The following is a 21,559-nucleotide window of genomic DNA, read 5'->3' on the forward strand; positions in this document are numbered from 1 at the left end:
GTATTGTGTCTATACAATGTGCGTAAAGTGTGTTAATTTAAGCATGAAAGTGAAGAAGATAGTAATTAAAAGATTCTGAATGTATTATGTCTTCATACATAATATTATTCTTCTCTCGAATGCTTCCGCTGAATGTTGTTTCCTTCGATTTCAAGTATCGTTGAGATGAATATTCATTTTCAGTTGTTGATTATCGAAATGATACTCTAAGTGTATTGTGTACTTTGTGCGGGCAGTGTGTGTTTTGTATCTATATAATGTGCGTAAAGTGTGTTATTTTGAGCATGAAAGTGAAGAAGATAGTACATAAAAGATTCAAAATATATTATGTCTTCATACATAATATTATTCTTCTCTCGAATGCTTCCGCTGAATGTTGTTTCTTTCGATTTCAAGTATTGTTGCATTAATATTCATTTTGAGTTTTTTATTGTCAAAATGATACTCTGAGTGTATTATCAGTGTTTGTTTTGTATCTATACAATGTGCGTAAAGTGTGTTATTTTGAGCATGAAAGTGAAGAAGATAGTACATAAAAGATTCAGAATATATTATGTCTTCATACATAATATTAATCTTCTCTCGAATGCTTCCGCTGAATGTTGTTTCTTTCGATTTCAAGTATTGTTGAGATGAATATTCATTTTCAGTTGTTGATTGTCGAAATGATACTCTGAGTGTATTGTGTACTTTGTGCGGGCAGTGTGTGTTTTGTATCTATTTAATGTGCGTAAAGTGTGTTATTTTGAGCATGAAAGTGAAGAAGATAGTACATAAAAGATTCAAAATATATTATGTCTTCATACATAATATTATTCTTCTCTCGAATGCTTCCGCTGAATGTTGTTTCTTTCGATTTCAAGTATTGTTGCGTTAATATTCATTTTGAGTTGTTTATTGTAGAAATGATACTCTGAGTATATTATGAGCGTGTGTATTGTGTCTATACAATGTGCGTAAAGTGTGTTAATTTAAGCATGAAAGTGAAGAAGATAGTAATTAAAAGATTCTGAATGTATTATGTCTTCATACATAATATTATTCTTCTCTCGAATGCTTCCGCTGAATGTTGTTTCCTTCGATTTCAAGTATTGTTGAGATGAATATTCATTTTCAGTTGTTGATTATCGAAATGATACTCTAAGTGTATTGTGTACTTTGTTCGGGCAATGTGTGTTTTGTATCTATACAATGTGCGTAAAGTGTGTTATTTTGAGCATGAAAGTGAAGAAGATAGTACATAAAAGATTCAGAATATATTATGTCTTCATACATAATATTATTCTTCTCTCGAATGCTTCCGCTGAATGTTGTTTCTTTCGATTTCAAGTATTGTTGAGATGAATATTCATTTTCAGTTGTTGATTGTCGAAATGATACTCTGAGTGTATTGTGTACTTTGTGCGGGCAGTGTGTGTTTTGTATCTATTTAATGTGCGTAAAGTGTGTTATTTTGAGCATGAAAGTGAAGAAGATAGTACATAAAAGATTCAAAATATATTATGTCTTCATACATAATATTATTCTTCTCTCGAATGCTTCCGCTGAATGTTGTTTCTTTCGATTTCAAGTATTGTTGCGTTAATATTCATTTTGAGTTGTTTATTGTAGAAATGATACTCTGAGTATATTATGAGCGTGTGTATTGTGTCTATACAATGTGCGTAAAGTGTGTTAATTTAAGCATGAAAGTGAAGAAGATAGTAATTAAAAGATTCTGAATGTATTATGTCTTCATACATAATATTATTCTTCTCTCGAATGCTTCCGCTGAATGTTGTTTCCTTCGATTTCAAGTATCGTTGAGATGAATATTCATTTTCAGTTGTTGATTATCGAAATGATACTCTAAGTGTATTGTGTACTTTGTGCGGGCAGTGTGTGTTTTGTATCTATATAATGTGCGTAAAGTGTGTTATTTTGAGCATGAAAGTGAAGAAGATAGTACATAAAAGATTCAAAATATATTATGTCTTCATACATAATATTATTCTTCTCTCGAATGCTTCCGCTGAATGTTGTTTCTTTCGATTTCAAGTATTGTTGCATTAATATACATTTTGAGTTTTTTATTGTCAAAATGATACTCTGAGTGTATTATCAGTGTTTGTTTTGTATCTATACAATGTGCGTAAAGTGTGTTATTTTGAGCATGAAAGTGAAGACAGTACATAAAAGATTCAGAATATATTATGTCTTCATACATAATATTAATCTTCTCTCGAATGCTTCCGCTGAATGTTGTTTCTTTCGATTTCAAGTATTGTTGAGATGAATATTCATTTTCAGTTGTTGATTGTCGAAATGATACTCTGAGTGTATTGTGTACTTTGTGCGGGCAGTGTGTGTTTTGTATCTATTTAATGTGCGTAAAGTGTGTTATTTTGAGCATGAAAGTGAAGAAGATAGTACATAAAAGATTCAAAATATATTATGTCTTCATACATAATATTATTCTTCTCTCGAATGCTTCCGCTGAATGTTGTTTCTTTCGATTTCAAGTATTGTTGCGTTAATATTCATTTTGAGTTTTTTATTGTCAAAATGATACTCTGAGTGTATTATGAGAGTGTGTATTGTGTCTATACAATGTGCGTAAAGTGTGTTAATTTAAGCATGAAAGTGAAGAAGATAGTAATTAAAAGATTCTGAATGTATTTTGTCATCATACAATAATATTATTCTTCTCACGAATGCTTCCGCTTTATGTTGTTTCTTTCGATTTCAAGTATTGTTAAGATAATATTCATTTTCAGTTGTTGATTGTCGAAATGATACTCTGAGTGTATTGTGTACATTGTGCGGGCAGTGTTTGTTTTGTATCTATACAATGTGCGTAAAGTGTGTTATTTTGAGCATGAAAGTGAAGAAGACAGTACATAAAAGATTCAGAATATATTATGTCTTCATACATAATATTAATCTTCTCTCGAATGCTTCCGCTGAATGTTGTTTCTTTCGATTTCAAGTATTGTTGAGATGAATATTCATTTTCAGTTGTTGATTGTCGAAATGATACTCTGAGTGTATTGTGTACTTTGTGCGGGCAGTGTGTGTTTTGTATCTATTTAATGTGCGTAAAGTGTGTTATTTTGAGCATGAAAGTGAAGAAGATAGTACATAAAAGATTCAAAATATATTATGTCTTCATACATAATATTATTCTTCTCTCGAATGCTTCCGCTGAATGTTGTTTCTTTCGATTTCAAGTATTGTTGCGTTAATATTCATTTTGAGTTTTTATTGTCAAAATGATACTCTGAGTGTATTATGAGAGTGTGTATTGTGTCTATACAATGTGCGTAAAGTGTGTTAATTTAAGCATGAAAGTGAAGAAGATAGTAATTAAAAGATTCTGAATGTATTTTGTCATCATACAATAATATTATTCTTCTCTCGAATGCTTCCGCTTTATGTTGTTTCTTTCGATTTCAAGTATTGTTAAGATAATATTCATTTTCAGTTGTTGATTGTCGAAATGATACTCTGAGTGTATTGTGTACATTGTGCGGGCAGTGTTTGTTTTGTATCTATACAATGTGCGTAAAGTGTGTTATTTTGAGCATGAAAGTGAAGAAGACAGTACATAAAAGATTCAGAATATATTATGTCTTCATACATAATATTATTCTTCTCTCGAATGCTTCCGCTGAATGTTGTTTCTTTCGATTTCAAGTATTGTTGAGATGAATATTCATTTTCAGTTGTTGATTGTCGAAATGATACTCTGAGTGTATTGTGTACTTTGTGCGGGCAGTGTGTGTTTTGTATCTATTTAATGTGCGTAAAGTGTGTTATTTTGAGCATGAAAGTGAAGAAGATAGTACATAAAAGATTCAAAATATATTATGTCTTCGTACATAATATTATTCTTCTCTCGAATGCTTCCGCTGAATGTTGTTTCTTTCGATTTCAAGTATTGTTGCGTTAATATTCATTTTGATTTGTTTATTGTCGAAATGATACTCTGAGTGTATTATGAGTGTGTGTATTATGTCTATACAATGTGCGTAAAGTGTGTTAATTTAAGCATGAAAGTGAAGAAGATAGTAATTAAATGATTCTGAATGTATTTTGTCATCATAGAATAATATTATTCTTCTCTCGAATGCTTCCGCTTTATGTTGTTTCTTTCGATTTCAAGTATTGTTAAGATAATATTCATTTTCAGTTGTTGACTATCGAAATGATACTCTGAGTGTATTGTGTACATTGTGCGGGCAGTGTTTGTTTTGTATCTATACAATGTGCGTAAAGTGTGTTATTTTGAGCATGAAAGTGAAGAAGACAGTACATAAAAGATTCAGAATATATTATGTCTTCATACATAATATTATTCTTCTCTCGAATGCTTCCGCTGAATGTTGTTTCTTTCGATTTCAAGTATTGTTGAGATGAATATTCATTTTCAGTTGTTGATTGTCGAAATGATACTCTGAGTGTATTGTGTACTTTGTGGGGGCAGTGTTTCTTTTGTATCTATACAATTTGCGTAAAGTGTGTTATTTTGAGCATGAAAGTGAAGAAGACAGTACATAAAAGATTCAGAATATATTATGTCTTCATACATAATATTATTCTTCTCTCGAATGCTTCCGCTGAATGTTGTTTCTTTCGATTTCAAGTATTGTTGGGATGAATATTCATTTTCAGTTGTTGATTGTCGAAATGATACTCTGAGTGTATTGTGTACTTTGTGCGGGCAGTGTGTGTTTTGTATCTATTTAATGTGCGTAAAGTGTGTTATTTTGAGCATGAAAGTGAAGAAGATAGTACATAAAAGATTCAAAATATATTATGTCTTCGTACATAATATTATTCTTCTCTCGAATGCTTCCGCTGAATGTTGTTTCTTTCGATTTCAAGTATTGTTGCGTTAATATTCATTTTGATTTGTTTATTGTTGAAATGATACTCTGAGTGTATTATGAGTGTGTGTATTGTGTCTATACAATGTGCGTAAAGTGTGTTAATTTAAGCATGAAAGTGAAGAAGATAGTAATTAAATGATTCTGAATGTATTTTGTCATCATAGAATAATATTATTCTTCTCTCGAATGCTTCCGCTTTATGTTGTTTCTTTCGATTTCAAGTATTGTTAAGATAATATTCATTTTCAGTTGTTGACTATCGAAATGATACTCTGAGTGTATTGTGTACATTGTGCGGGCAGTGTTTGTTTTGTATCTATACAATGTGCATAAAGTGTGTTATTTTGAGCATGAAAGTGAAGAAGACAGTACATAAAAGATTCAGAATATATTATGTCTTCATACATAATATTATTCTTCTCTCGAATGCTTCCGCTGAATGTTGTTTCTTTCGATTTCAAGTATTGTTGAGATGAATATTCATTTTCAGTTGTTGATTGTCGAAATGATACTCTGAGTGTATTGTGTACTTTGTGGGGGCAGTGTTTGTTTTGTATCTATACAATGTGCGTAAAGTGTGTTATTTTGAGCATGAAAGTGAAGAAGACAGTACATAAAAGATTCAGAATATATTATGTCTTCATACATAATATTATTCTTCTCTCGAATGCTTCCGCTGAATGTTGTTTCTTTCGATTTCAAGTATTGTTGGGATGAATATTCATTTTCAGTTGTTGATTGTCGAAATGATACTCTGAGTGTATTGTGTACTTTGTGCGGGCAGTGTGTGTTTTGTATCTATTTAATGTGCGTAAAGTGTGTTATTTTGAGCATGAAAGTGAAGAAGATAGTACATAAAAGATTCAAAATATATTATGTCTTCGTACATAATATTATTCTTCTCTCGAATGCTTCCGCTGAATGTTGTTTCTTTCGATTTCAAGTATTGTTGCGTTAATATTCATTTTGATTTGTTTATTGTTGAAATGATACTCTGAGTGTATTATGAGTGTGTGTATTGTGTCTATACAATGTGCGTAAAGTGTGTTAATTTAAGCATGAAAGTGAAGAAGATAGTAATTAAATGATTCTGAATGTATTTTGTCATCATAGAATAATATTATTCTTCTCTCGAATGCTTCCGCTTTATGTTGTTTCTTTCGATTTCAAGTATTGTTAAGATAATATTCATTTTCAGTTGTTGACTATCGAAATGATACTCTGAGTGTATTGTGTACATTGTGCGGGCAGTGTTTGTTTTGTATCTATACAATGTGCATAAAGTGTGTTATTTTGAGCATGAAAGTGAAGAAGACAGTACATAAAAGATTCAGAATATATTATGTCTTCATACATAATATTATTCTTCTCTCGAATGCTTCCGCTGAATGTTGTTTCTTTCGATTTCAAGTATTGTTGAGATGAATATTCATTTTCAGTTGTTGATTGTCGAAATGATACTCTGAGTGTATTGTGTACTTTGTGGGGGCAGTGTTTGTTTTGTATCTATACAATGTGCGTAAAGTGTGTTATTTTGAGCATGAAAGTGAAGAAGACAGTACATAAAAGATTCAGAATATATTATGTCTTCATACATAATATTATTCTTCTCTCGAATGCTTCCGCTGAATGTTGTTTCTTTCGATTTCAAGTATTGTTGAGATGAATATTCATTTTCAGTTGTTGATTGTCGAAATGATACTCTGAGTGTATTGTGTACTTTGTGCGGGCAGTGTGTGTTTTGTATCTATTTAATGTGCGTAAAGTGTGTTATTTTGAGCATGAAAGTGAAGAAGATAGTACATAAAAGATTCAAAATATATTATGTCTTCGTACATAATATTATTCTTCTCTCGAATGCTTCCGCTGAATGTTGTTTCTTTCGATTTCAAGTATTGTTGCGTTAATATTCATTTTGATTTGTTTATTGTCGAAATGATACTCTGAGTGTATTATGAGTGTGTGTATTGTGTCTATACAATGTGCGTAAAGTGTGTTAATTTAAGCATGAAAGTGAAGAAGATAGTAATTAAATGATTCTGAATGTATTTTGTCATCATAGAATAATATTATTCTTCTCTCGAATGCTTCCGCTTTATGTTGTTTCTTTCGATTTCAAGTATTGTTAAGATAATATTCATTTTCAGTTGTTGACTATCGAAATGATACTCTGAGTGTATTGTGTACATTGTGCGGGCAGTGTTTGTTTTGTATCTATACAATGTGCGTAAAGTGTGTTATTTTGAGCAAGAAAGTGAAGAAGACAGTACATAAAAGATTCAGAATATATTATGTCTTCATACATAATATTATTCTTCTCTCGAATGCTTCCGCTGAATGTTGTTTCTTTCGATTTCAAGTATTGTTGAGATGAATATTCATTTTCAGTTGTTGATTGTCGAAATGATACTCTGAGTGTATTGTGTACTTTGTGGGGGCAGTGTTTGTTTTGTATCTATACAATGTGCGTAAAGTGTGTTATTTTGAGCATGAAAGTGAAGAAGACAGTACATAAAAGATTCAGAATATATTATGTCTTCATACATAATATTATTCTTCTCTCGAATGCTTCCGCTGAATCTTGTTTCTTTCGATTTCAAGTATTGTTGAGATGAATATTCATTTTCAGTTGTTGATTGTCTAAATGATACTCTGAGTGTATTGTGTACTTTGTGCGGGCAGTGTGTGTTTTGTATCTATTTAATGTGCGTAAAGTGTGTTATTTTGAGCATGAAAGTGAAGAAGATAGTACATAAAAGATTCAAAATATATTATGTCTTCGTACATAATATTATTCTTCTCTCGAATGCTTCCGCTGAATGTTGTTTCTTTCGATTTCAAGTATTGTTGCGTTAATATTCATTTTGATTTGTTTATTGTCGAAATGATACTCTGAGTGTATTATGAGTGTGTGTATTGTGTCTATACAATGTGCGTAAAGTGTGTTAATTTAAGCATGAAAGTGAAGAAGATAGTAATTAAATGATTCTGAATGTATTTTGTCATCATAGAATAATATTATTCTTCTCTCGAATGCTTCCGCTTTATGTTGTTTCTTTCGATTTCAAGTATTGTTAAGATAATATTCATTTTCAGTTGTTGACTATCGAAATGATACTCTGAGTGTATTGTGTACATTGTGCGGGCAGTGTTTGTTTTGTATCTATACAATGTGCGTAAAGTGTGTTATTTTGAGCATGAAAGTGAAGAAGACAGTACATAAAAGATTCAGAATATATTATGTCTTCATACATAATATTATTCTTCTCTCGAATGCTTCCGCTGAATGTTGTTTCTTTCGATTTCAAGTATTGTTGAGATGAATATTCATTTTCAGTTGTTGATTGTCGAAATGATACTCTGAGTGTATTGTGTACTTTGTGGGGGCAGTGTTTGTTTTGTATCTATACAATGTGCGTAAAGTGTGTTATTTTGAACATGAAAGTGAAGAAGACAGTACATAAAAGATTCAAAATATATTATGTCTTCATACATAATATTATTCTTCTCTCGAATGCTTCCGCTGAATGTTGTTTCTTTCGATTTCAAGTATTGTTGAGATGAATATTCATTTTCAGTTGTTGATTGTCGAAATGATACTCTGAGTGTATTGTGTACTTTGTGCGGGCAGTGTGTGTTTTGTATCTATTTAATGTGCGTAAAGTGTGTTATTTTGAGCATAAAAGTGAAGAAGATAGTACATAAAAGATTCAAAATATATTATGTCTTCGTACATAATATTATTCTTCTCTCGAATGCTTCCGCTGAATGTTGTTTCTTTCGATTTCAAGTATTGTTGCGTTAATATTCATTTTGATTTGTTTATTGTCGAAATGATACTCTGAGTGTATTATGAGTGTGTGTATTGTGTCTATACAATGTGCGTAAAGTGTGTTAATTTAAGCATGAAAGTGAAGAAGATAGTAATTAAATGATTCTGAATGTATTTTGTCATCATAGAATAATATTATTCTTCTCTCGAATGCTTCCGCTTTATGTTGTTTCTTTCGATTTCAAGTATTGTTAAGATAATATTCATTTTCAGTTGTTGACTATCGAAATGATACTCTGAGTGTATTGTGTACATTGTGCGGGCAGTGTTTGTTTTGTATCTATACAATGTGCGTAAAGTGTGTTATTTTGAGCATGAAAGTGAAGAAGACAGTACATAAAAGATTCAGAATATATTATGTCTTCATACATAATATTATTCTTCTCTCGAATGCTTCCGCTGAATGTTGTTTCTTTCGATTTCAAGTATTGTTGAGATGAATATTCATTTTCAGTTGTTGATTGTCGAAATGATACTCTGAGTGTATTGTGTACTTTGTGGGGGCATTGTTTGTTTTGTATCTATACAATGTGCGTAAAGTGTGTTATTTTGAGCATGAAAGTGAAGAAGACAGTACATAAAAGATTCAGAATATATTATGTCTTCATACATAATATTATTCTTCTCTCGAATGCTTCCGCTGAATGTTGTTTCTTTCGATTTCAAGTATTGTTGAGATGAATATTCATTTTCAGTTGTTGATTGTCGAAATGATACTCTGAGTGTATTGTGTACTTTGTGCGGGCAGTGTGTGTTTTGTATCTATTTAATGTGCGTAAAGTGTGTTATTTTGAGCATGAAAGTGAAGAAGATAGTACATAAAAGATTCAAAATATATTATGTCTTCGTACATAATATTATTCTTCTCTCGAATGCTTCCGCTGAATGTTGTTTCTTTCGATTTCAAGTATTGTTGCGTTAATATTCATTTTGATTTGTTTATTGTCGAAATGATACTCTGAGTGTATTATGAGTGTGTTTATTGTGTCTATACAATGTGCGTAAAGTGTGTTAATTTAAGCATGAAAGTGAAGAAGATAGTAATTAAATGATTCTGAATGTATTTTGTCATCATAGAATAATATTATTCTTCTCTCGAATGCTTCCGCTTTATGTTGTTTCTTTCGATTTCAAGTATTGTTAAGATAATATTCATTTTCAGTTGTTGACTATCGAAATGATACTCTGAGTGTATTGTGTACATTGTGCGGGCAGTGTTTGTTTTGTATCTATACAATGTGCGTAAAGTGTGTTATTTTGAGCATGAAAGTGAAGAAGACAGTACATAAAAGATTCAGAATATATTATGTCTTCATACATAATATTATTCTTCTCTCGAATGCTTCCGCTGAATGTTGTTTCTTTCGATTTCAAGTATTGTTGAGATGAATATTCATTTTCAGTTGTTGATTCTCGAAATGATACTCTGAGTGTATTGTGTACTTTGTGGGGGCAGTGTTTGTTTTGTATCTATACAATGTGCGTAAAGTGTGTTATTTTGAGCATGAAAGTGAAGAAGATAGTACATAAAAGATTCAGAATATATTATGTCTTCATACATAATATTATTCTTCTCTCGAATGCTTCCGCTGAATGTTGTTTCTTTCGATTTCAAGTATTGTTGAGATGAATATTCATTTTCAGTTGTTGATTCTCGAAATGATACTCTGAGTGTATTGTGTACTTTGTGGGGGCAGTGTTTGTTTTGTATCTATACAATGTGCGTAAAGTGTGTTATTTTGAGCATGAAAGTGAAGAAGATAGTACATAAAAGATTCAGAATATATTATGTCTTCATACATAATATTATTCTTCTCTCGAATGCTTCCGCTGAATGTTGTTTCTTTCGATTTCAAGTATTGTTGCGTTAATATTCATTTTGATTTGTTTATTGTCGAAATGATACTCTGAGTGTATTATGAGTGTGTGTATTGTGTCTATACAATGTGCGTAAAGTGTGTTAATTTAAGCATGAAAGTGAAGAAGATAGTAATTAAATGATTCTGAATGTATTTTGTCATCATAGAATAATATTATTCTTCTCTCGAATGCTTCCGCTTTATGTTGTTTCTTTCGATTTCAAGTATTGTTAAGATAATATTCATTTTCAGTTGTTGACTATCGAAATGATACTCTGAGTGTATTGTGTACATTGTGCGGGCAGTGTTTGTTTTGTATCTATACAATGTGCGTAAAGTGTGTTATTTTGAGCATGAAAGTGAAGAAGACAGTACATAAAAGATTCAGAATATATTATGTCTTCATACATAATATTATTCTTCTCTCGAATGCTTCCGCTGAATGTTGTTTCTTTCGATTTCAAGTATTGTTGAGATGAATATTCATTTTCAGTTGTTGATTGTCGAAATGATACTCTGAGTGTATTGTGTACTTTGTGGGGGCAGTGTTTGTTTTGTATCTATACAATGTGCGTAAAGTGTGTTATTTTGAACATGAAAGTGAAGAAGACAGTACATAAAAGATTCAAAATATATTATGTCTTCATACATAATATTATTCTTCTCTCGAATGCTTCCGCTGAATGTTGTTTCTTTCGATTTCAAGTATTGTTGAGATGAATATTCATTTTCAGTTGTTGATTGTCGAAATGATACTCTGAGTGTATTGTGTACTTTGTGCGGGCAGTGTGTGTTTTGTATCTATTTAATGTGCGTAAAGTGTGTTATTTTGAGCATGAAAGTGAAGAAGATAGTACATAAAAGATTCAAAATATATTATGTCTTCGTACATAATATTATTCTTCTCTCGAATGCTTCCGCTGAATGTTGTTTCTTTCGATTTCAAGTATTGTTGAGATGAATATTCATTTTCAGTTGTTGATTGTCGAAATGATACTCTGAGTGTATTGTGTACTTTGTGCGGGCAGTGTGTGTTTTGTATCTATTTAATGTGCGTAAAGTGTGTTATTTTGAGCATGAAAGTGAAGAAGATAGTACATAAAAGATTCAAAATATATTATGTCTTCGTACATAATATTATTCTTCTCTCGAATGCTTCCGCTGAATGTTGTTTCTTTCGATTTCAAGTATTGTTGCGTTAATATTCATTTTGAGTTGTTTATTGTCGAAATGATACTCTGAGTGTATTATGAGTGTGTGTATTGTGTCTATACAATGTGCGTAAAGTGTGTTAATTTAAGCATGAAAGTGAAGAAGATAGTAATTAAATGATTCTGAATGTATTTTGTCATCATAGAATAATATTATTCTTCTCTCGAATGCTTCCGCTTTATGTTGTTTCTTTCGATTTCAAGTATTGTTAAGATAATATTCATTTTCAGTTGTTGACTATCGAAATGATACTCTGAGTGTATTGTGTACATTGTGCGGGCAGTGTTTGTTTTGTATCTATACAATGTGCGTAAAGTGTGTTATTTTGAGCATGAAAGTGAAGAAGACAGTACATAAAAGATTCAGAATATATTATGTCTTCATACATAATATTATTCTTCTCTCGAATGCTTCCGCTGAATGTTGTTTCTTTCGATTTCAAGTATTGTTGAGATGAATATTCATTTTCAGTTGTTGATTGTCGAAATGATACTCTGAGTGTATTGTGTACTTTGTGGGGGCATTGTTTGTTTTGTATCTATACAATGTGCGTAAAGTGTGTTATTTTGAGCATGAAAGTGAAGAAGACAGTACATAAAAGATTCAGAATATATTATGTCTTCATACATAATATTATTCTTCTCTCGAATGCTTCCGCTGAATGTTGTTTCTTTCGATTTCAAGTATTGTTGAGATGAATATTCATTTTCAGTTGTTGATTGTCGAAATGATACTCTGAGTGTATTGTGTACTTTGTGCGGGCAGTGTGTGTTTTGTATCTATTTAATGTGCGTAAAGTGTGTTATTTTGAGCATGAAAGTGAAGAAGATAGTACATAAAAGATTCAAAATATATTATGTCTTCGTACATAATATTATTCTTCTCTCGAATGCTTCCGCTGAATGTTGTTTCTTTCGATTTCAAGTATTGTTGCGTTAATATTCATTTTGATTTGTTTATTGTCGAAATGATACTCTGAGTGTATTATGAGTGTGTGTATTGTGTCTATACAATGTGCGTAAAGTGTGTTAATTTAAGCATGAAACTGAAGAAGATAGTAATTAAAAGATTCTGAATGTATTTTGTCATCATACAATAATATTATTCTTCTCTCGAATGCTTCCGCTTTATGTTGTTTCTTTCGATTTCAAGTATTGTTAAGATAATATTCATTTTCAGTTGTTGACTGTCGAAATGATACTCTGAGTGTATTGTGTACATTGTGCGGGCAGTGTTTGTTTTGTATCTATACAATGTGCGTAAAGTGTGTTATTTTGAGCATGAAAGTGAAGAAGACAGTACATAAAAGATTCAGAATATATTATGTCTTCATACATAATATTATTCTTCTCTCGAATGCTTCCGCTGAATGTTGTTTCTTTCGATTTCAAGTATTGTTGAGATGAATATTCATTTTCAGTTGTTGATTCTCGAAATGATACTCTGAGTGTATTGTGTACTTTGTGGGGGCAGTGTTTGTTTTGTATCTATACAATGTGCGTAAAGTGTGTTATTTTGAGCATGAAAGTGAAGAAGATAGTACATAAAAGATTCAGAATATATTATGTCTTCATACATAATATTATTCTTCTCTCGAATGCTTCCGCTGAATGTTGTTTCTTTCGATTTCAAGTATTGTTGAGATGAATATTCATTTTCAGTTGTTGATTCTCGAAATGATACTCTGAGTGTATTGTGTACTTTGTGGGGGCAGTGTTTGTTTTGTATCTATACAATGTGCGTAAAGTGTGTTATTTTGAGCATGAAAGTGAAGAAGATAGTACATAAAAGATTCAGAATATATTATGTCTTCATACATAATATTATTCTTCTCTCGAATGCTTCCGCTGAATGTTGTTTCTTTCGATTTCAAGTATTGTTGAGATGAATATTCATTTTCAGTTGTTGATTGTCGAAATGATACTCTGAGTGTATTGTGTACTTTGTGGGGGGCAGTGTTTGTTTTGTATCTATACAATGTGCGTAAAGTGTGTTATTTTGAACATGAAAGTGAAGAAGACAGTACATAAAAGATTCAAAATATATTATGTCTTCATACATAATATTATTCTTCTCTCGAATGCTTCCGCTGAATGTTGTTTCTTTCGATTTCAAGTATTGTTGAGATGAATATTCATTTTCAGTTGTTGATTGTCGAAATGATACTCTGAGTGTATTGTGTACTTTGTGCGGGCAGTGTGTGTTTTGTATCTATTTAATGTGCGTAAAGTGTGTTATTTTGAGCATGAAAGTGAAGAAGATAGTACATAAAAGATTCAAAATATATTATGTCTTCGTACATAATATTATTCTTCTCTCGAATGCTTCCGCTGAATGTTGTTTCTTTCGATTTCAAGTATTGTTGCGTTAATATTCATTTTGATTTGTTTATTGTCGAAATGATACTCTGAGTGTATTATGAGTGTGTGTATTGTGTCTATACAATGTGCGTAAAGTGTGTTAATTTATGCATGAAAGTGAAGAAGATAGTAATTAAATGATTCTGAATGTATTTTGTCATCATAGAATAATATTATTCTTCTCTCGAATGCTTCCGCTTTATGTTGTTTCTTTCGATTTCAAGTATTGTTAAGATAATATTCATTTTCAGTTGTTGACTATCGAAATGATACTCTGAGTGTATTGTGTACATTGTGCGGGCAGTGTTTGTTTTGTATCTATACAATGTGCGTAAAGTGTGTTATTTTGAGCATGAAAGTGAAGAAGACAGTACATAAAAGATTCAGAATATATTATGTCTTCATACATAATATTATTCTTCTCTCGAATGCTTCCGCTGAATGTTGTTTCTTTCGATTTCAAGTATTGTTGAGATGAATATTCATTTTCAGTTGTTGATTGTCGAAATGATACTCTGAGTGTATTGTGTACTTTGTGGGGGCATTGTTTGTTTTGTATCTATACAATGTGCGTAAAGTGTGTTATTTTGAGCATGAAAGTGAAGAAGACAGTACATAAAAGATTCAGAATATATTATGTCTTCATACATAATATTATTCTTCTCTCGAATGCTTCCGCTGAATGTTGTTTCTTTCGATTTCAAGTATTGTTGAGATGAATATTCATTTTCAGTTGTTGATTGTCGAAATGATACTCTGAGTGTATTGTGTACTTTGTGCGGGCAGTGTGTGTTTTGTATCTATTTAATGTGCGTAAAGTGTGTTATTTTGAGCATGAAAGTGAAGAAGATAGTACATAAAAGATTCAAAATATATTATGTCTTCGTACATAATATTATTCTTCTCTCGAATGCTTCCGCTGAATGTTGTTTCTTTCGATTTCAAGTATTGTTGCGTTAATATTCATTTTGATTTGTTTATTGTCGAAATGATACTCTGAGTGTATTATGAGTGTGTTTATTGTGTCTATACAATGTGCGTAAAGTGTGTTAATTTAAGCATGAAAGTGAAGAAGATAGTAATTAAATGATTCTGAATGTATTTTGTCATCATAGAATAATATTATTCTTCTCTCGAATGCTTCCGCTTTATGTTGTTTCTTTCGATTTCAAGTATTGTTAAGATAATATTCATTTTCAGTTGTTGACTATCGAAATGATACTCTGAGTGTATTGTGTACATTGTGCGGGCAGTGTTTGTTTTGTATCTATACAATGTGCGTAAAGTGTGTTATTTTGAGCATGAAAGTGAAGAAGACAGTACATAAAAGATTCAGAATATATTATGTCTTCATACATAATATTATTCTTCTCTCGAATGCTTCCGCTGAATGTTGTTTCTTTCGATTTCAAGTATTGTTGAGATGAATATTCATTTTCAGTTGTTGATTCTCGAAATGATACTCTGAGTGTATTGTGTACTTTGTGGGGGCAGTGTTTGTTTTGTATCTATACAATGTGCGTAAAGTGTGTTATTTTGAGCATGAAAGTGAAGAAGATAGTACATAAAAGATTCAGAATATATTATGTCTTCATACATAATATTATTCTTCTCTCGAATGCTTCCGCTGAATGTTGTTTCTTTCGATTTCAAGTATTGTAGAGTTAATATTCATTTTGAGTTGTTTATTGTAGAAATGATACTCTGAGTGTGTGTATTGCGTCTATACAATGTGCGTAAAGTGTGTTAATTTAAGCATGAAAGTGAAGAAGATAGTAATTAAAAGATTCTGAATGTATTATGTCTTCATACATAATATTATTCTTCTCTCGAATGCTTCCGCTGAATGTTGTTTCCTTCGATTTCAAGTATTGTTCAGATGAATATTCATTTTCAGTTGTTGATTATCGAAATGATACTCTAAGTGTATTGTGTACTTTGTGCGGGCAGTGTGTGTTTTGTATCTATATAATGTGCGTAAAGTGTGTTATTTTGAGCATGAAAGTGAAGAAGTACATAAAAGATTCAAAATATATTATGTCTTCATACATAATATTATTCTTCTCTCGAATGCTTCCGCTGAATGTTGTTTCTTTCGATTTCAAGTATTGTTGCGTTAATATTCATTTTGAGTTTTTTATTGTCAAAATGATACTCTGAGTGTATTATGAGAGTGTGTATTGTGTCTATACAATGTGCGTAAAGTGTGTTAATTTAAGCATGAAAGTGAAGAAGATAGTAATTAAAAGATTATGAATGTATTTTGTCATTATACAATAATATTATTCTTCTCTCGAATGCTTCCGCTTTATGTTGTTTCTTTCGATTTCAAGTATTGTTAAGATAATATTCATTTTCAGTTGTTGACTGTCGAAATGATACTCTGAGTGTATTGTGTACATTGTGCGGGCAGTGTTTGTTTTGTATCTATACAATGTGCGTAAAGTGTGTTATTTTGAGCATGAAAGTGAAGAAGACAGTACATAAAAGATTCAGAATATATTATGTCTTCATACATAATATTATTCTTCTCTCGAATGCTTCCGCTGAATGTTGTTTCTTTCGATTTCAAGTATTGTTGAGATGAATATTCATTTTCAGTTGTTGTTGTCGAAATGATACTCTGAGTGTATTGTGTACTTTGTGGGGGCATTGTTTGTTTTGTATCTATACAATGTGCATAAAGTGTGTTATTTTGAGCATGAAAGTGAAGAAGATAGTACATAAAAGATTCAGAATATATTATGTCTTCGTACATAATATTATTCTTCTCTCGAATGCTTCCGCTGAATGTTGTTTCTTTCGATTTCAAGTATTGTGGAGTTAATATTCATTTTGAGTTGTTGATTCTCGAAATGATACTCTGAGCGTATTGTGTATTTTGTTCGGGCAGTGTGTGTTTTGTCTCTATACAATGTGCGTAAAGTGTGTTATTTTGAGCATGAAAGTGAAGAAGATAGTACATAAAAGATTCAGAATATATTATGTCTTCATACATAATATTATTCTTCTCTCGAATGCTTCCGCTGAATGTTGTTTCTTTCGATTTCAAGTATTGTGGAGTTAATATTCATTTTGAGTTGTTTATTGTAGAAATGATACTCTGAGTATGTGTATTGCGTCTATACAATGTGCGTAAAGTGTGTTAATTTAGGCATGAAAGTGAAGAAGATAGTAATTAAAAGATTCTGAATGTATTATGTCTTCATACATAATATTATTCTTCTCTCGAATGCTTCCGCTGAATGTTGTTTCCTTCGATTTCAAGTATTGTTGAGATGAATATTCATTTTCAGTTGTTGATTATCGAAATGATACTCTAAGTGTATTGTGTACTTTGTGCGGGCAGTGTGTGTTTTGTATCTATATAATGTGCGTAAAGTGTGTTATTTTGAGCATGAAAGTGAAGAAGATAGTACATAAAAGATTCAAAATATAATATTTCTTCATACATAATATTATTCTTCTCTCGAATGCTTCCGCTGAATGTTGTTTCTTTCGATTTCAAGTATTGTTGCGTTAATATTCATTTTGAGTTGTTTATTGTCGAAATGATACTCTGAGTGTATTATGAGTGTGTGTATTGTGTCTATACAATGTGCGTAAAGTGTGTTAATTTAAGCATGAAAGTGAAGAAGATAGTAATTAAAAGATTCTGAATGTATTTTGTCATCATACAATAATATTATTCTTCTCTCGAATGCTTCCGCTTTATGATGTTTCTTTCGATTTCAAGTATTGTTAAGATAATATTCATTTTCAGTTGTTGATTGTCGAAATGATACTCTGAGTGTATTGTGTACATTGTGCGGGCAGTGTTTGTTTTGTATCTATACAATGTGCGTATAGTGTGTTATTTTGAGCATGAAAGTGAAGAAGACAGTACATAAAAGATTCAGAATATATTATGTCTTCATACATAATATTATTCTTCTCTCGAATGCTTCCGCTGAATGTGGTTTCTTTCGATTTCAAGTATTGTTGAGATGAATATTCATTTTCAGTTGTTGATTGTCGAAATGATACTCTGAGTGTATTGTGTACATTGTGCGGGCAGTGTGTGTTTTGTATCTATTTAATGTGCGTAAAGTGTGTTATTTTGAGCATGAAAGTGAAGAAGATAGTAATTAAAAGATTCTGAATGTATTTTGTCATCATACAATAATATTATTCTTCTCTCGAATGCTTCCGCTTTATGATGTTTCTTTCGATTTCAAGTATTGTTAAGATAATATTCATTTTCAGTTGTTGATTGTCGAAATGATACTCTGAGTGTATTGTGTACATTGTGCGGGCAGTGTTTGTTTTGTATCTATACAATGTGCGTAAAGTGTGTTATTTTGAGCATGAAAGTGAAGAAACAGTACATAAAAGATTCAGAATATATTATGTCTTCATACATAATATTATTCTTCTCTCGAATGCTTCCGCTGAATGTTGTTTCTTTCGATTTCAAGTATTGTTGAGATGAATATTCATTTTCAGTTGTTGTTGTCGAAATGATACTCTGAGTGTATTGTGTACTTTGTGGGGGCATTGTTTGTTTTGTATCTATACAATGTGCATAAAGTGTGTTATTTTGAGCATGAAAGTGAAGAAGATAGTACATAAAAGATTCAGAATATATTATGTCTTCGTACATAATATTATTCTTCTCTCGAATGCTTCCGCTGAATGTTGTTTCTTTCGATTTCAAGTATTGTGGAGTTAATATTCATTTTGAGTTGTTGATTCTCGAAATGATACTCTGAGCGTATTGTGTATTTTGTTCGGGCAGTGTGTGTTTTGTCTCTATACAGTGTGCGTAAAGTGTGTTATTTTGAGCATGAAAGTGAAGAAGATAGTACATAAAAGATTCAGAATATATTATGTCTTCATACATAATATTATTCTTCTCTCGAATGCTTTCGCTGAATGTTGTTTCTTTCGATTTCAAGTATTGTGGAGTTAATATTCATTTTGAGTTGTTTATTGTAGAAATGATACTCTGAGTATGTGTATTGCGTCTATACAATGTGCGTAAAGTGTGTTAATTTAGGCATGAAAGTGAAGAAGATAGTAATTAAAAGATTCTGAATGTATTATGTCTTCATACATAATATTATTCTTCTCTCGAATGCTTCCGCTGAATGTTGTTTCCTTCGATTTCAAGTATTGTTGAGATGAATATTCATTTTCAGTTGTTGATTATCGAAATGATACTCTAAGTGTATTGTGTACTTTGTGCGGGCAGTGTGTGTTTTGTATCTATATAATGTGCGTAAAGTGTGTTATTTTGAGCATGAAAGTGAAGAAGATAGTACATAAAAGATTCAAAATATAATATTTCTTCATACATAATATTATTCTTCTCTCGAATGCTTCCGCTGAATGTTGTTTCTTTCGATTTCAAGTATTGTTGCGTTAATATTCATTTTGAGTTGTTTATTGTCGAAATGATACTCTGAGTGTATTATGAGTGTGTGTATTGTGTCTATACAATGTGCGTAAAGTGTGTTAATTTAAGCATGAAAGTGAAGAAGATAGTAATTAAAAGATTCTGAATGTATTTTGTCATCATACAATAATACTATTCTTCTCTCGAATGCTTCCGCTTTATGATGTTTCTTTCGATTTCAAGTATTGTTAAGATAATATTCATTTTCAGTTGTTGATTGTCGAAATGATACTCTGAGTGTATTGTGTACATTGTGCGGGCAGTGTTTGTTTTGTATCTATACAATGTGCGTATAGTGTGTTATTTTGAGCATGAAAGTGAAGAAGACAGTACATAAAAGATTCAGAATATATTATGTCTTCATACATAATATTATTCTTCTCTCGAATGCTTACGCTGAATGTGGTTTCTTTCGATTTCAAGTATTGTTGAGATGAATATTCATTTTCAGTTGTTGATTGTCGAAATGATACTCTGAGTGTATTGTGTACATTGTGCGGGCAGTGTGTGTTTTGTATCTATTTAATGTGCGTAAAGTGTGTTATTTTGAGCATGAAAGTGAAGAAGATAGTAATTAAAAGATTCTGAATGTATTTTGTCATCATACAATAATATTATTCTTCTCTCGAATGCTTCCGCTTTATGATGTTTCTTTCGATTTCAAGTATTGTTAAGATAATATTCATTTTCAGTTGTTGATTGTCGAAATGATACTCTGAGTGTATTGTGTACATTGTGCGGGCAGTGTTTGTTTGTATCTATACAATGTGCGTAAAGTGTGTTATTTTGAGCATGAAAGTGAAGAAGACAGTACATAAAAGATTCAGAATATATTATGTCTTCATACATAATATTATTCTTCTCTCGAATGCTTCCGCTGAATGTTGTTTCTTTCGATTTCAAGTATTGTTGAGATGAATATTCATTTTCAGTTGTTGTTGTCGAAATGATACTCTGAGTGTATTGTGTACTTTGTGGGGGCATTGTTTGTTTTGTATCTATACAATGTGCATAAAGTGTGTTATTTTGAGCATGAAAGTGAAGAAGATAGTACATAAAAGATTCAGAATATATTATGTCTTCGTACATAATATTATTCTTCTCTCGAATGCTTCCGCTGAATGTTGTTTCTTTCGATTTCAAGTATTGTGGAGTTAATATTCATTTTGAGTTGTTGATTCTCGAAATGATACTCTGAGCGTATTGTGTATTTTGTTCGGGCAGTGTGTGTTTTGTCTCTATACAATGTGCGTAAAGTGTGTTATTTTGAGCATGAAAGTGAAGAAGATAGTACATAAAAGATTCAGAATATATTATGTCTTCATACATAATATTATTCTTCTCTCGAATGCTTCCGCTGAATGTTGTTTCTTTCGATTTCAAGTATTGTGGAGTTAATATTCATTTTGAGTTGTTTATTGTAGAAATGATACTCTGAGTGTGTGTATTGCGTCTATACAATGTGCGTAAAGTGTGTTAGTTTAGGCATGAAAGTGAAGAAGATAGTAATTAAAAGATTCTGAATGTATTATGTCTTCATACATAATATTATTCTTCTCTCGAATGCTTCCGCTGAATGTTGTTTCCTTCGATTTCAAGTATTGTTGAGATGAATATTCATTTTCAGTTGTTGATTATCGAAATGATACTCTAAGTGTAATGTGTACTTTGTGCGGGCAGTGTGTGTTTTGTATCTATATAATGTGCGAAAAGTGTGTTATTTTGAGCATGAAAGTGAAGAAGATAGTACATAAAAGATTCAAAATATAATATGTCTTCATACATAATATTATTCTTCTCTCGAATGCTTCCGCTGAATGTTGTTTCTTTCGATTTCAAGTATTGTTGCGTTAATATTCATTTTGAGTTGTTTATTGTCGAAATGATACTCTGAGTGTATTATGAGTGTGTGTATTGTGTCTATACAATGTGCGTAAAGTGTGTTAATTTAAGCATGAAAGTGAAGAAGATAGTAATTAAAAGATTCT

This window comes from Salvia splendens, chromosome 5 (assembly GCF_004379255.2).
Source record: "Salvia splendens isolate huo1 chromosome 5, SspV2, whole genome shotgun sequence".
NCBI lineage: Eukaryota > Viridiplantae > Streptophyta > Magnoliopsida > Lamiales > Lamiaceae > Salvia > Salvia splendens.